The sequence below is a fragment of the Somniosus microcephalus genome, chromosome 19, assembly GCF_052327205.1.
Source record: "Somniosus microcephalus isolate GS21.2 chromosome 19, FLI_Smic_1.0, whole genome shotgun sequence".
In the NCBI taxonomy this organism is placed as follows: Eukaryota; Metazoa; Chordata; class Chondrichthyes; order Squaliformes; family Somniosidae; genus Somniosus; species Somniosus microcephalus.
Genome location: NC_141005.1, coordinates 22,760,107 through 22,776,731, shown reverse-complemented (window position 1 = coordinate 22,776,731; position 16,625 = coordinate 22,760,107). Strand labels below are relative to the sequence as shown.

General features: G+C 46.6%; 5 non-coding genes and 2 pseudogenes across 5 annotated transcripts; all 7 read left to right on the top strand.

Moving 5' to 3' along the window:
• The first annotated feature begins 183 nt into the window (after positions 1 to 183).
• LOC147103690 (5S ribosomal RNA) lies at positions 184 to 302 on the top strand. The gene has a single exon (XR_015072833.1). It is a non-coding gene; the product is annotated as a 5S ribosomal RNA (ribosomal RNA).
• Positions 303 to 2,731: 2,429 nt separating this feature from the next.
• Positions 2,732 to 2,850, top strand: LOC147103689 (5S ribosomal RNA). The gene has a single exon (XR_015072728.1). It is a non-coding gene; the product is annotated as a 5S ribosomal RNA (ribosomal RNA).
• Positions 2,851 to 5,265: 2,415 nt separating this feature from the next.
• LOC147103688 (5S ribosomal RNA) lies at positions 5,266 to 5,384 on the top strand. The gene has a single exon (XR_015072794.1). It is a non-coding gene; the product is annotated as a 5S ribosomal RNA (ribosomal RNA).
• Positions 5,385 to 7,819: 2,435 nt separating this feature from the next.
• LOC147103687 (5S ribosomal RNA) lies at positions 7,820 to 7,938 on the top strand. Its single transcript, XR_015072743.1, has one exon. It is a non-coding gene; the product is annotated as a 5S ribosomal RNA (ribosomal RNA).
• Positions 7,939 to 10,367: 2,429 nt separating this feature from the next.
• On the top strand, positions 10,368 to 10,486 carry LOC147103686 (5S ribosomal RNA). The gene has a single exon (XR_015072793.1). It is a non-coding gene; the product is annotated as a 5S ribosomal RNA (ribosomal RNA).
• A 2,439-nt stretch (positions 10,487 to 12,925) lies between these two features.
• Positions 12,926 to 13,045, top strand: LOC147103685 (5S ribosomal RNA; annotated as a pseudogene).
• A 2,429-nt stretch (positions 13,046 to 15,474) lies between these two features.
• Positions 15,475 to 15,593, top strand: LOC147103684 (5S ribosomal RNA; annotated as a pseudogene).
• The last annotated feature ends 1,032 nt before the right edge of the window (positions 15,594 to 16,625 follow it).

Sequence of the window (16,625 nt, the reverse complement as noted above, 5' to 3'; positions counted from 1 at the left end):
GGGTTGGGCTTGTAGTTTGTTTGTGTGGGAGGCAGAGCAGCAAGAAGAGGTGGAGGGGGGGTGGGGGGTTGCGGGAGGAGTAAAATTTGTAAATGTAAATTGAGTGTTGAATACTTGTATGAATGCGTAGAAGAGAAAAAAATGGGCGACAGCTTTAAGTAAAGAGAAAGCCAGCTAGCATATGCCTACGGCCATACTAGTCTGAATGTGCCCGATCTCGTCTGATCTCGGAAGCTAAGCAGAGTCAGGCCTGGTTAGTACTTGGATGGGAGACTGCCTGGGAATACCAGGTGCAGTAGGCTTTTGCTGCCGCCACAGGCTGCTCAACGTTTTGCACACACACGCGCACACACTGCTCTTAATCAATCAACATCCTTTTTGCTGCTCTCTCTCTCTCTCTCTCTGTCTCTCTCTCTCGCTTTCCTTTGACCATTTCTTCGCTGCACATTCTCCTGCTGCTACACAAATGCAAGGGGCTCCAGACACAGGGCCGAAATAAGCAGAAGAAGAAAATAAGATAGCCAAAATACACACACTGGCGGAGGGCCACCAGGACACAGCAGCAGAGAGGAGAGACAAGGTGCATAGAAAACTCGGAGGGACAAACAGCAACAGAACAAAGAAGAATGTAGAAAGAGCAGCAGTTAAATTCAGGAAAAAAGCAAAGCCAACTAGCATGCTGTTGAAATGCATGTGTGTTAATGCGAGGAGCGTTACAAATAAGATTGACGAGTTGCAGGCGCAAGTTGCCACATGGGGTTATGCAATAGTAGCTATAACGGAGACCTGGCTTCAAAATGGGCGGAATTGGAAACTAAACAATCCTGGCTACAATGTAATAACATTTGTAGAAGTCGTGTGGGCAGATGTCACATGATCAGGCAGAATCATAGAAATTTACAGCACAGAAGGAGGCCATTCGGCCCATCTTGTCCGTGCCAGCCGACAAAGAGCAATCCACCCAAATCCCACTTTACAGCACTTGGTCCGTAGCCTTGTAGGTTACGGCAGTTCAAGTGCATATCCAAGTACTTTTTAAACGTGATGAGGGTTTCTGCCTCTACCACCCTTTCAGGCAGTGCATTCCAGACCCCCACCATTCACTGGGTGAAAAAATGTCTCCTCAAATTCCCTGTAAACCTCCTACCAATTACTTGAAATCTATTATTGACCCTTCTGCTAAGGGAAATAGGTCCTTCCTATCCACTCTATCTCGGCCCCTCATAATTTTACACACCTCAATTAGGTCTCGCCTCAGCCTCCTGTGTTCCAAAGAAAACAACCCCAGCCTATCCAATCTTTCCTCATAACTAAAATTCCCCAGCCCAGGCAACATCCTCGGAAATCTCCTCTGCACCTTCTCTAGTGCAATCGCATCCTTCTTGTAATGTGGTGACCAGAACTGCACGCGGCACTCTAGCTGCGGCCTAACTAGTGTTTTATACAGTTGAAGCATAACCTCCCCGCTCTTATATTCTACGCCTCGGCTAATAAAGGCAAGTATCCCGTATGCCTGCTTAACCACTTTATCTACCTGTCCTGCTACCTTCAGGGATCTGTGGACATGCACTCCAAGGTCCCGCTGATCCTCTGCATTTCTCAGTGTCCTACCATTTATTGTGTATTCCAACTGAATTCCATTTGCCACTGTTCTGCCCACTAGACGAGTCCATTGATATCTTCCTGCAGTCTACAGCATTCTGTTTCATTATTAACCACACGGCCAATTTTTGTATCATCTGCAAACTTCTTAATCATACTTCCTACATTCAAATCCAAATCATTGATATATACCAGAAAAAGCAAAGGGCCCAGTACTGAGTCGGTGCAGGCTCGATGGGCCGAAATGGCCTCTATCTGCACTGTGGGGTTTCTGTGATTCTGTGAGCCCTGCGGAACCCCACTGGAAACAGCCTTCCGGTCACAAAAACACCCTTCGACCATTACCCTTTGTTTCCTGCCTCTGAGCCAATTTTGGATCCAACTTGCCACTTTGCCTTGGATCCCATGGGCTTTTACTTTCGTGACCAATCTGGCATGCGGGACCTTATCAAAAGCCTTGCTAAAATCCATATAGACTACATCAAAGGCACTACCCTCATCGACCCTCCTTGTTACCTCCTCGAAAAATTGAATTGCGTTAGTCAGACACGACCTTCCGTTAAGAAATCCATGCTGACTGTCCCTGATTAATCCGTGTCTTTCTAAATGAAGATTTCTCCTGTCCCTCAGAACTTTTTCCAATAATTTTCCCACCACCGAGGTTAGGCTGACTGGCCTGTAATTATGCGGTCTATCCCTCTCTCCCTTTTGAAAGAACGGTAGCACGTTAGCAGTCCTCCAGTGGTCGGGCACCACACCTGTAGCCAGAGAGGATTGTAAAATGATGGTGAGAGCCTGTGCTATTTGGTGTCTTACTTCCCTTAAGAGTGTGGGATAGATTTGATGCGGGCCTGGGTATTTGTCCAGTTTGAAAGATGCTACAGCCCTTAAGACTTGATGTTTGAGCATGTTTATTTGATGTAATATTTGAATAGAAGGCAATGAAGGGTTGGGCTTGTAGTTTGTTTGTGTGGGAGGCAGAGCAGCAAGAAGAGGTGGAGGGGGGGTGGGGGGTTGCGGGAGGAGTAAAATTTGTAAATGTAAATTGAGTGTTGAATACTTGTATGAATGCGTAGAAGAGAAAAAAATGGGCGACAGCTTTAAGTAAAGAGAAAGCCAGCCAGCATATGCCTACGGCCATACTAGTCTGAATGCGCCCGATCTCGTCTGATCTCGGAAGCTAAGCAGAGTCAGGCCTGGTTAGTACTTGGATGGGAGACCGCCTGGGAATACCAGGTGCAGTAGGCTTTTGCTGCCGCCACAGGCTGCTCAACGTTTTGCACACACACGCGCACACACTGCTCTTAATCAATCAACATCCTTTTTGCTGCTCTCTCTCTCTCTCTCTCGCTTTCCTTTGACCATTTCTTCGCTGCACATTCTCCTGCTGCTACACAAATGCAAGGGGCTCCAGACACAGGGCCGAAATAAGCAGAAGAAGAAAATAAGATAGCCAAAATACACACACTGGCGGAGGGCCACCAGGACACAGCAGCAGAGAGGAGAGACAAGGTGCATAGAAAACTCGGAGGGACAAACAGCAACAGAACAAAGAAGAATGTCGAAAGAGCAGCAGTTAAATTCAGGAAAAAAGCAAAGCCAACTAGCATGCTGTTGAAATGCATGTGTGTTAATGCGAGGAGCGTTACAAATAAGATTGACGAGTTGCAGGCGCAAGTTGCCACATGGGGTTATGCAATAGTAGCCATAACGGAGACCTGGCTTCAAAATGGGCGGAATTGGAAACTAAACAATCCTGGCTACAATGTAATAACATTTGTAGAAGTCGTGTGGGCAGATGTCACATGATCAGGCAGAATCATAGAAATTTACAGCACAGAAGGAGGCCATTCGGCCCATCTTGTCCGTGCCAGCCGACAAAGAGCAATCCACCCAAATCCCACTTTACAGCACTTGGTCCGTAGCCTTGTAGGTTACGGCAGTTCAAGTGCATATCCAAGTACTTTTTAAACGTGATGAGGGTTTCTGCCTCTACCACCCTTTCAGGCAGTGCATTCCAGACCCCCACCATTCACTGGGTGAAAAAATGTCTCCTCAAATTCCCTGTAAACCTCCTACCAATTACTTGAAATCTATTATTGACCCTTCTGCTAAGGGAAATAGGTCCTTCCTATCCACTCTATCTCGGCCCCTCATAATTTTACACACCTCAATTAGGTCTCGCCTCAGCCTCCTGTGTTCCAAAGAAAACAACCCCAGCCTATCCAATCTTTCCTCATAACTAAAATTCCCCAGCCCAGGCAACATCCTCGGAAATCTCCTCTGCACCTTCTCTAGTGCAATCGCATCCTTCTTGTAATCTGGTGACCAGAACTGCACGCGGCACTCTAGCTGCGGCCTAACTAGTGTTTTATACAGTTGAAGCATAACCTCCCCGCTCTTATATTCTACGCCTCGGCTAATAAAGGCAAGTATCCCGTATGTCTGCTTAACCACTTTATCTACCTGTCCTGCTACCTTCAGGGATCTGTGGACATGCACTCCAAGGTCCCGCTGATCCTCTGCATTTCTCAGTGTCCTACCATTTATTGTGTATTCCAACTGAATTCCATTTGCCACTGTTCTGCCCACTAGACGAGTCCATTGATATCTTCCTGCAGTCTACAGCATTCTGTTTCATTATTAACCACACGGCCAATTTTTGTATCATCTGCAAACTTCTTAATCATACTTCCTACATTCAAATCCAAATCATTGATATATACCAGAAAAAGCAAAGGGCCCAGTACTGAGTCGGTGCAGGCTCGATGGGCCGAAATGGCCTCTATCTGCACTGTGGGGTTTCTGTGATTCTGTGAGCCCTGCGGAACCCCACTGGAAACAGCCTTCCGGTCACAAAAACACCCTTCGACCATTACCCTTTGTTTCCTGCCTCTGAGCCAATTTTGGATCCAACTTGCCACTTTGCCTTGGATCCCATGGGCTTTTACTTTCGTGACCAATCTGGCATGCGGGACCTTATCAAAAGCCTTGCTAAAATCCATATAGACTACATCAAAGGCACTACCCTCATCGACCCTCCTTGTTACCTCCTCGAAAAATTGAATTGCGTTAGTCAGACACGACCTTCCGTTAAGAAATCCATGCTGACTGTCCCTGATTAATCCGTGTCTTTCTAAATGAAGATTTCTCCTGTCCCTCAGAACTTTTTCCAATAATTTTCCCACCACCGAGGTTAGGCTGACTGGCCTGTAATTATGCGGTCTATCCCTCTCTCCCTTTTGAAAGAACGGTAGCACGTTAGCAGTCCTCCAGTGGTCGGGCACCACACCTGTAGCCAGAGAGGATTGTAAAATGATGGTGAGAGCCTGTGCTATTTGGTGTCTTACTTCTCTTAAGAGTGTGGGATAGATTTGATGCGGGCCTGGGTATTTGTCCAGTTTGAAAGATACTACAGCCCTTAAGACTTGGTGTTTGAGCATGTTTATTTGATGTAATATTTGAATAGAAGGCAATGAAGGGTTGGGCTTGTAGTTTGTTTGTGTGGGAGGCAGAGCAGCAAGAAGAGGTGGAGGGGGGGTGGGGGGTTGCGGGAGGAGTAAAATTTGTAAATGTAAATTGAGTGTTGAATACTTGTATGAATGCGTAGAAGAGAAAAAAATGGGCGACAGCTTTAAGTAAAGAGAAAGCCAGCTAGCATATGCCTACGGCCATACTAGTCTGAATGCGCCCGATCTCGTCTGATCTCGGAAGCTAAGCAGAGTCAGGCCTGGTTAGTACTTGGATGGGAGACTGCCTGGGAATACCGGGTGCAGTAGGCTTTTGCTGCCGCCACAGGCTGCTCAACGTTTTGCACACACACGCGCACACACTGCTCTTAATCAATCAACATCCTTTTTGCTGCTCTCTCTCTCTCTCTCTCTCTCTCTGTCTCTCTCTCTCGCTTTCCTTTGACCATTTCTTCGCTGCACATTCTCCTGCTGCTACACAAATGCAAGGGGCTCCAGACACAGGGCCGAAATAAGCAGAAGAAGAAAATAAGATAGCCAAAATACACACACTGGCGGAGGGCCACCAGGACACAGCAGCAGAGAGGAGAGACAAGGTGCATAGAAAACTCGGAGGGACAAACAGCAACAGAACAAAGAAGAATGTAGAAAGAGCAGCAGTTAAATTCAGGAAAAAAGCAAAGCCAACTAGCATGCTGTTGAAATGCATGTGTGTTAATGCGAGGAGCGTTACAAATAAGATTGACGAGTTGCAGGCGCAAGTTGCCACATGGGGTTATGCAATAGTAGCTATAACGGAGACCTGGCTTCAAAATGGGCGGAATTGGAAACTAAACAATCCTGGCTACAATGTAATAACATTTGTAGAAGTCGTGTGGGCAGATGTCACATGATCAGGCAGAATCATAGAAATTTACAGCACAGAAGGAGGCCATTCGGCCCATCTTGTCCGTGCCAGCCGACAAAGAGCAATCCACCCAAATCCCACTTTACAGCACTTGGTCCGTAGCCTTGTAGGTTACGGCAGTTCAAGTGCATATCCAAGTACTTTTTAAACGTGATGAAGGTTTCTGCCTCTACCACCCTTTCAGGCAGTGCATTCCAGACCCCCACCATTCACTGGGTGAAAAAATGTCTCCTCAAATTCCCTGTAAACCTCCTACCAATTACTTGAAATCTATTATTGACACTTCTGCTAAGGGAAATAGGTCCTTCCTATCCACTCTATCTCGGCCCCTCATAATTTTACACACCTCAATTAGGTCTCGCCTCAGCCTCCTGTGTTCCAAAGAAAACAACCCCAGCCTATCCAATCTTTCCTCATAACTAAAATTCCCCAGCCCAGGCAACATCCTCGGAAATCTCCTCTGCACCTTCTCTAGTGCAATCGCATCCTTCTTGTAATGTGGTGACCAGAACTGCACGCGGCACTCTAGCTGCGGCCTAACTAGTGTTTTATACAGTTGAAGCATAACCTCCCCGCTCTTATATTCTACGCCTCGGCTAATAAAGGCAAGTATCCCGTATGCCTGCTTAACCACTTTATCTACCTGTCCTGCTACCTTCAGGGATCTGTGGACATGCACTCCAAGGTCCCGCTGATCCTCTGCATTTCTCAGTGTCCTACCATTTATTGTGTATTCCAACTGAATTCCATTTGCCACTGTTCTGCCCACTAGACGAGTCCATTGATATCTTCCTGCAGTCTACAGCATTCTGTTTCATTATTAACCACACGGCCAATTTTTGTATCATCTGCAAACTTCTTAATCATACTTCCTACATTCAAATCCAAATCATTGATATATACCAGAAAAAGCAAAGGGCCCAGTACTGAGTCGGTGCAGGCTCGATGGGCCGAAATGGCCTCTATCTGCACTGTGGGGTTTCTGTGATTCTGTGAGCCCTGCGGAACCCCACTGGAAACAGCCTTCCGGTCACAAAAACACCCTTCGACCATTACCCTTTGTTTCCTGCCTCTGAGCCAATTTTGGATCCAACTTGCCACTTTGCCTTGGATCCCATGGGCTTTTACTTTCGTGACCAATCTGGCATGCGGGACCTTATCAAAAGCCTTGCTAAAATCCATATAGACTACATCAAAGGCACTACCCTCATCGACCCTCCTTGTTACCTCCTCGAAAAATTGAATTGCGTTAGTCAGACACGACCTTCCGTTAAGAAATCCATGCTGACTGTCCCTGATTAATCCGTGTCTTTCTAAATGAAGATTTCTCCTGTCCCTCAGAACTTTTTCCAATAATTTTCCCACCACCGAGGTTAGGCTGACTGGCCTGTAATTATGCGGTCTATCCCTCTCTCCCTTTTGAAAGAACGGTAGCACGTTAGCAGTCCTCCAGTGGTCGGGCACCACACCTGTAGCCAGAGAGGATTGTAAAATGATGGTGAGAGCCTGTGCTATTTGGTGTCTTACTTCTCTTAAGAGTGTGGGATAGATTTGATGCGGGCCTGGGTATTTGTCCAGTTTGAAAGATGCTACAGCCCTTAAGACTTGGTGTTTGAGCATGTTTATTTGATGTAATATTTGAATAGAAGGCAATGAAGGGTTGGGCTTGTAGTTTGTTTGTGTGGGAGGCAGAGCAGCAAGAAGAGGTGGAGGGGGGGTGGGGGGTTGCGGGAGGAGTAAAATTTGTAAATGTAAATTGAGTGTTGAATACTTGTATGAATGCGTAGAAGAGAAAAAAATGGGCGACAGCTTTAAGTAAAGAGAAAGCCAGCTAGCATATGCCTACGGCCATACTAGTCTGAATGTGCCCGATCTCGTCTGATCTCGGAAGCTAAGCAGAGTCAGGCCTGGTTAGTACTTGGATGGGAGACCGCCTGGGAATACCGGGTGCAGTAGGCTTTTGCTGCCGCCACAGGCTGCTCAACGTTTTGCACACACACGCGCACACACTGCTCTTAATCAATCAACATCCTTTTTGCTGCTCTCTCTCTCTCTCTCTCTGTCTCTCTCTCTCGCTTTCCTTTGACCATTTCTTCGCTGCACATTCTCCTGCTGCTACACAAATGCAAGGGGCTCCAGACACAGGGCCGAAATAAGCAGAAGAAGAAAATAAGATAGCCAAAATACACACACTGGCGGAGGGCCACCAGGACACAGCAGCAGAGAGGAGAGACAAGGTGCATAGAAAACTCGGAGGGACAAACAGCAACAGAACAAAGAAGAATGTAGAAAGAGCAGCAGTTAAATTCAGGAAAAAAGCAAAGCCAACTAGCATGCTGTTGAAATGCATGTGTGTTAATGCGAGGAGTGTTACAAATAAGATTGACGATTTGCAGGCGCAAGTTGCCACATGGGGTTATGCAATAGTAGCCATAACGGAGACCTGGCTTCAAAATGGGCGGAATTGGAAACTAAACAATCCTGGCTACAATGTAATAACATTTGTAGAAGTCGTGTGGGCAGATGTCACATGATCAGGCAGAATCATAGAAATTTACAGCACAGAAGGAGGCCATTCGGCCCATCTTGTCCGTGCCAGCCGACAAAGAGCAATCCACCCAAATCCCACTTTACAGCACTTGGTCCGTAGCCTTGTAGGTTACGGCAGTTCAAGTGCATATCCAAGTACTTTTTAAACGTGATGAGGGTTTCTGCCTCTACCACCCTTTCAGGCAGTGCATTCCAGACCCCCACCATTCACTGGGTGAAAAAATGTCTCCTCAAATTCCCTGTAAACCTCCTACCAATTACTTGAAATCTATTATTGACCCTTCTGCTAAGGGAAATAGGTCCTTCCTATCCACTCTATCTCGGCCCCTCATAATTTTACACACCTCAATTAGGTCTCGCCTCAGCCTCCTGTGTTCCAAAGAAAACAACCCCAGCCTATCCAATCTTTCCTCATAACTAAAATTCCCCAGCCCAGGCAACATCCTCGGAAATCTCCTCTGCACCTTCTCTAGTGCAATCGCATCCTTCTTGTAATGTGGTGACCAGAACTGCACGCGGCACTCTAGCTGCGGCCTAACTAGTGTTTTATACAGTTGAAGCATAACCTCCCCGCTCTTATATTCTACGCCTCGGCTAATAAAGGCAAGTATCCCGTATGCCTGCTTAACCACTTTATCTACCTGTCCTGCTACCTTCAGGGATCTGTGGACATGCACTCCAAGGTCCCGCTGATCCTCTGCATTTCTCAGTGTCCTACCATTTATTGTGTATTCCAACTGAATTCCATTTGCCACTGTTCTGCCCACTAGACGAGTCCATTGATATCTTCCTGCAGTCTACAGCATTCTGTTTCATTATTAACCACACGGCCAATTTTTGTATCATCTGCAAACTTCTTAATCATACTTCCTACATTCAAATCCAAATCATTGATATATACCAGAAAAAGCAAAGGGCCCAGTACTGAGTCGGTGCAGGCTCGATGGGCCGAAATGGCCTCTATCTGCACTGTGGGGTTTCTGTGATTCTGTGAGCCCTGCGGAACCCCACTGGAAACAGCCTTCCGGTCACAAAAACACCCTTCGACCATTACCCTTTGTTTCCTGCCTCTGAGCCAATTTTGGATCCAACTTGCCACTTTGCCTTGGATCCCATGGGCTTTTACTTTCGTGACCAATCTGGCATGCGGGACCTTATCAAAAGCCTTGCTAAAATCCATATAGACTACATCAAAGGCACTACCCTCATCGACCCTCCTTGTTACCTCCTCGAAAAATTGAATTGCGTTAGTCAGACACGACCTTCCGTTAAGAAATCCATGCTGACTGTCCCTGATTAATCCGTGTCTTTCTAAATGAAGATTTCTCCTGTCCCTCAGAACTTTTTCCAATAATTTTCCCACCACCGAGGTTAGGCTGACTGGCCTGTAATTATGCGGTCTATCCCTCTCTCCCTTTTGAAAGAACGGTAGCACGTTAGCAGTCCTCCAGTGGTCGGGCACCACACCTGTAGCCAGAGAGGATTGTAAAATGATGGTGAGAGCCTGTGCTATTTGGTGTCTTACTTCTCTTAAGAGTGTGGGATAGATTTGATGCGGGCCTGGGTATTTGTCCAGTTTGAAAGATACTACAGCCCTTAAGACTTGGTGTTTGAGCATGTTTATTTGATGTAATATTTGAATAGAAGGCAATGAAGGGTTGGGCTTGTAGTTTGTTTGTGTGGGAGGCAGAGCAGCAAGAAGAGGTGGAGGGGGGGTGGGGGGTTGCGGGAGGAGTAAAATTTGTAAATGTAAATTGAGTGTTGAATACTTGTATGAATGCGTAGAAGAGAAAAAAATGGGCGACAGCTTTAAGTAAAGAGAAAGCCAGCTAGCATATGCCTACGGCCATACTAGTCTGAATGCGCCCGATCTCGTCTGATCTCGGAAGCTAAGCAGAGTCAGGCCTGGTTAGTACTTGGATGGGAGACTGCCTGGGAATACCGGGTGCAGTAGGCTTTTGCTGCCGCCACAGGCTGCTCAACGTTTTGCACGCACACGCGCACGCACTGCTCTTAATCAATCAACATCCTTTTTGCTGCTCTCTCTCTCTCTCTCTCTCTCTCTCTCTGTCTCTCTCTCTCGCTTTCCTTTGACCATTTCTTCGCTGCACATTCTCCTGCTGCTACACAAATGCAAGGGGCTCCAGACACAGGGCCGAAATAAGCAGAAGAAGAAAATAAGATAGCCAAAATACACACACTGGCGGAGGGCCACCAGGACACAGCAGCAGAGAGGAGAGACAAGGTGCATAGAAAACTCGGAGGGACAAACAGCAACAGAACAAAGAAGAATGTAGAAAGAGCAGCAGTTAAATTCAGGAAAAAAGCAAAGCCAACTAGCATGCTGTTGAAATGCATGTGTGTTAATGCGAGGAGCGTTACAAATAAGATTGACGAGTTGCAGGCGCAAGTTGCCACATGGGGTTATGCAATAGTAGCTATAACGGAGACCTGGCTTCAAAATGGGCGGAATTGGAAACTAAACAATCCTGGCTACAATGTAATAACATTTGTAGAAGTCGTGTGGGCAGATGTCACATGATCAGGCAGAATCATAGAAATTTACAGCACAGAAGGAGGCCATTCGGCCCATCTTGTCCGTGCCAGCCGACAAAGAGCAATCCACCCAAATCCCACTTTACAGCACTTGGTCCGTAGCCTTGTAGGTTACGGCAGTTCAAGTGCATATCCAAGTACTTTTTAAACGTGATGAGGGTTTCTGCCTCTACCACCCTTTCAGGCAGTGCATTCCAGACCCCCACCATTCACTGGGTGAAAAAATGTCTCCTCAAATTCCCTGTAAACCTCCTACCAATTACTTGAAATCTATTATTGACCCTTCTGCTAAGGGAAATAGGTCCTTCCTATCCACTCTATCTCGGCCCCTCATAATTTTACACACCTCAATTAGGTCTCGCCTCAGCCTCCTGTGTTCCAAAGAAAACAACCCCAGCCTATCCAATCTTTCCTCATAACTAAAATTCCCCAGCCCAGGCAACATCCTCGGAAATCTCCTCTGCACCTTCTCTAGTGCAATCGCATCCTTCTTGTAATGTGGTGACCAGAACTGCACGCGGCACTCTAGCTGCGGCCTAACTAGTGTTTTATACAGTTGAAGCATAACCTCCCCGCTCTTATATTCTACGCCTCGGCTAATAAAGGCAAGTATCCCGTATGCCTGCTTAACCACTTTATCTACCTGTCCTGCTACCTTCAGGGATCTGTGGACATGCACTCCAAGGTCCCGCTGATCCTCTGCATTTCTCAGTGTCCTACCATTTATTGTGTATTCCAACTGAATTCCATTTGCCACTGTTCTGCCCACTAGACGAGTCCATTGATATCTTCCTGCAGTCTACAGCATTCTGTTTCATTATTAACCACACGGCCAATTTTTGTATCATCTGCAAACTTCTTAATCATACTTCCTACATTCAAATCCAAATCATTGATATATACCAGAAAAAGCAAAGGGCCCAGTACTGAGTCGGTGCAGGCTCGATGGGCCGAAATGGCCTCTATCTGCACTGTGGGGTTTCTGTGATTCTGTGAGCCCTGCGGAACCCCACTGGAAACAGCCTTCCGGTCACAAAAACACCCTTCGACCATTACCCTTTGTTTCCTGCCTCTGAGCCAATTTTGGATCCAACTTGCCACTTTGCCTTGGATCCCATGGGCTTTTACTTTCGTGACCAATCTGGCATGCGGGACCTTATCAAAAGCCTTGCTAAAATCCATATAGACTACATCAAAGGCACTACCCTCATCGACCCTCCTTGTTACCTCCTCGAAAAATTGAATTGCGTTAGTCAGACACGACCTTCCGTTAAGAAATCCATGCTGACTGTCCCTGATTAATCCGTGTCTTTCTAAATGAAGATTTCTCCTGTCCCTCAGAACTTTTTCCAATAATTTTCCCACCACCGAGGTTAGGCTGACTGGCCTGTAATTATGCGGTCTATCCCTCTCTCCCTTTTGAAAGAACGGTAGCACGTTAGCAGTCCTCCAGTGGTCGGGCACCACACCTGTAGCCAGAGAGGATTGTAAAATGATGGTGAGAGCCTGTGCTATTTGGTGTCTTACTTCTCTTAAGAGTGTGGGATAGATTTGATGCGGGCCTGGGTATTTGTCCAGTTTGAAAGATGCTACAGCCCTTAAGACTTGGTGTTTGAGCATGTTTATTTGATGTAATATTTGAATAGAAGGCAATGAAGGGTTGGGCTTGTAGTTTGTTTGTGTGGGAGGCAGAGCAGCAAGAAGAGGTGGAGGGGGGGTGGGGGGTTGCGGGAGGAGTAAAATTTGTAAATGTAAATTGAGTGTTGAATACTTGTATGAATGCGTAGAAGAGAAAAAAATGGGCGACAGCTTTAAGTAAAGAGAAAGCCAGCTAGCATATGCCTACGGCCATACTAGTCTGAATGTGCCCGATCTCGTCTGATCTCGAGAAGCTAAGCAGAGTCAGGCCTGGTTAGTACTTGGATGGGAGACTGCCTGGGAATACCGGGTGCAGTAGGCTTTTGCTGCCGCCACAGGCTGCTCAACGTTTTGCACACACACGCGCACACACTGCTCTTAATCAATCAACATCCTTTTTGCTGCTCTCTCTCTCTCTCTCTCTGTCTCTCTCTCTCGCTTTCCTTTGACCATTTCTTCGCTGCACATTCTCCTGCTGCTACACAAATGCAAGGGGCTCCAGACACAGGGCCGAAATAAGCAGAAGAAGAAAATAAGATAGCCAAAATACACACACTGGCGGAGGGCCACCAGGACACAGCAGCAGAGAGGAGAGACAAGGTGCATAGAAAACTCGGAGGGACAAACAGCAACAGAACAAAGAAGAATGTAGAAAGAGCAGCAGTTAAATTCAGGAAAAAAGCAAAGCCAACTAGCATGCTGTTGAAATGCATGTGTGTTAATGCGAGGAGTGTTACAAATAAGATTGACGATTTGCAGGCGCAAGTTGCCACATGGGGTTATGCAATAGTAGCCATAACGGAGACCTGGCTTCAAAATGGGCGGAATTGGAAACTAAACAATCCTGGCTACAATGTAATAACATTTGTAGAAGTCGTGTGGGCAGATGTCACATGATCAGGCAGAATCATAGAAATTTACAGCACAGAAGGAGGCCATTCGGCCCATCTTGTCCGTGCCAGCCGACAAAGAGCAATCCACCCAAATCCCACTTTACAGCACTTGGTCCGTAGCCTTGTAGGTTACGGCAGTTCAAGTGCATATCCAAGTACTTTTTAAACGTGATGAGGGTTTCTGCCTCTACCACCCTTTCAGGCAGTGCATTCCAGACCCCCACCATTCACTGGGTGAAAAAATGTCTCCTCAAATTCCCTGTAAACCTCCTACCAATTACTTGAAATCTATTATTGACCCTTCTGCTAAGGGAAATAGGTCCTTCCTATCCACTCTATCTCGGCCCCTCATAATTTTACACACCTCAATTAGGTCTCGCCTCAGCCTCCTGTGTTCCAAAGAAAACAACCCCAGCCTATCCAATCTTTCCTCATAACTAAAATTCCCCAGCCCAGGCAACATCCTCGGAAATCTCCTCTGCACCTTCTCTAGTGCAATCGCATCCTTCTTGTAATGTGGTGACCAGAACTGCACGCGGCACTCTAGCTGCGGCCTAACTAGTGTTTTATACAGTTGAAGCATAACCTCCCCGCTCTTATATTCTACGCCTCGGCTAATAAAGGCAAGTATCCCGTATGCCTGCTTAACCACTTTATCTACCTGTCCTGCTACCTTCAGGGATCTGTGGACATGCACTCCAAGGTCCCGCTGATCCTCTGCATTTCTCAGTGTCCTACCATTTATTGTGTATTCCAACTGAATTCCATTTGCCACTGTTCTGCCCACTAGACGAGTCCATTGATATCTTCCTGCAGTCTACAGCATTCTGTTTCATTATTAACCACACGGCCAATTTTTGTATCATCTGCAAACTTCTTAATCATACTTCCTACATTCAAATCCAAATCATTGATATATACCAGAAAAAGCAAAGGGCCCAGTACTGAGTCGGTGCAGGCTCGATGGGCCGAAATGGCCTCTATCTGCACTGTGGGGTTTCTGTGATTCTGTGAGCCCTGCGGAACCCCACTGGAAACAGCCTTCCGGTCACAAAAACACCCTTCGACCATTACCCTTTGTTTCCTGTCTCTGAGCCAATTTTGGATCCAACTTGCCACTTTGCCTTGGATCCCATGGGCTTTTACTTTCGTGACCAATCTGGCATGCGGGACCTTATCAAAAGCCTTGCTAAAATCCATATAGACTACATCAAAGGCACTACCCTCATCGACCCTCCTTGTTACCTCCTCGAAAAATTGAATTGCGTTAGTCAGACACGACCTTCCGTTAAGAAATCCATGCTGACTGTCCCTGATTAATCCGTGTCTTTCTAAATGAAGATTTCTCCTGTCCCTCAGAACTTTTTCCAATAATTTTCCCACCACCGAGGTTAGGCTGACTGGCCTGTAATTATGCGGTCTATCCCTCTCTCCCTTTTGAAAGAGCGGTAGCACGTTAGCAGTCCTCCAGTGGTCGGGCACCACACCTGTAGCCAGAGAGGATTGTAAAATGATGGTGAGAGCCTGTGCTATTTGGTGTCTTACTTCTCTTAAGAGTGTGGGATAGATTTGATGCGGGCCTGGGTATTTGTCCAGTTTGAAAGATGCTACAGCCCTTAAGACTTGGTGTTTGAGCATGTTTATTTGATGTAATATTTGAATAGAAGGCAATGAAGGGTTGGGCTTGTAGTTTGTTTGTGTGGGAGGCAGAGCAGCAAGAAGAGGTGGAGGGGGGGTGGGGGGTTGCGGGAGGAGTAAAATTTGTAAATGTAAATTGAGTGTTGAATACTTGTATGAATGCGTAGAAGAGAAAAAAATGGGCGACAGCTTTAAGTAAAGAGAAAGCCAGCCAGCATATGCCTACGGCCGTGCTAGTCTGAATGCGCCCGATCTCGTCTGATCTCGGAAGCTAAGCAGAGTCAGGCCTGGTTAGTACTTGGATGGGAGACCGCCTGGGAATACCAGGTGCAGTAGGCTTTTGCTGCCGCCACAGGCTGCTCAACGTTTTGCACACACACGCGCACACACTGCTCTTAATCAATCAACATCCTTTTTGCTGCTCTCTCCCTCTCTCTCTCTCTCTCTCTCTGTCTCTCTCTCTCGCTTTCCTTTGACCATTTCTTCGCTGCACATTCTCCTGCTGCTACACAAATGCAAGGGGCTCCAGACACAGGTCCGAAATAAGCAGAAGAAGAAAATAAGATAGCCAAAATACACACACTGGCGGAGGGCCACCAGGACACAGCAGCAGAGAGGAGAGACAAGGTGCATAGAAAACTCGGAGGGACAAACAGCAACAGAACAAAGAAGAATGTAGAAAGAGCAGCAGTTAAATTCAGGAAAAAAGCAAAGCCAACTAGCATGCTGTTGAAATGCATGTGTGTTAATGCGAGGAGTGTTACAAATAAGATTGACGAGTTGCAGGCGCAAGTTGCCACATGGGGTTATGCAATAGTAGCCATAACGGAGACCTGGCTTCAAAATGGGCGGAATTGGAAACTAAACAATCCTGGCTACAATGTAATAACATTTGTAGAAGTCGTGTGGGCAGATGTCACATGATCAGGCAGAATCATAGAAATTTACAGCACAGAAGGAGGCCATTCGGCCCATCTTGTCCGTGCCAGCCGACAAAGAGCAATCCACCCAAATCCCACTTTACAGCACTTGGTCCGTAGCCTTGTAGGTTACGGCAGTTCAAGTGCATATCCAAGTACTTTTTAAACGTGATGAGGGTTTCTGCCTCTACCACCCTTTCAGGCAGTGCATTCCAGACCCCCACCATTCACTGGGTGAAAAAATGTCTCCTCAAATTCCCTGTAAACCTCCTACCAATTACTTGAAATCTATTATTGACCCTTCTGCTAAGGGAAATAGGTCCTTCCTATCCACTCTATCTCGGCCCCTCATAATTTTACACACCTCAATTAGGTCTCGCCTCAGCCTCCTGTGTTCCAAAGAAAACAACCCCAGCCTATCCAATCTTTCCTCATAACTAAAATTCCCCAG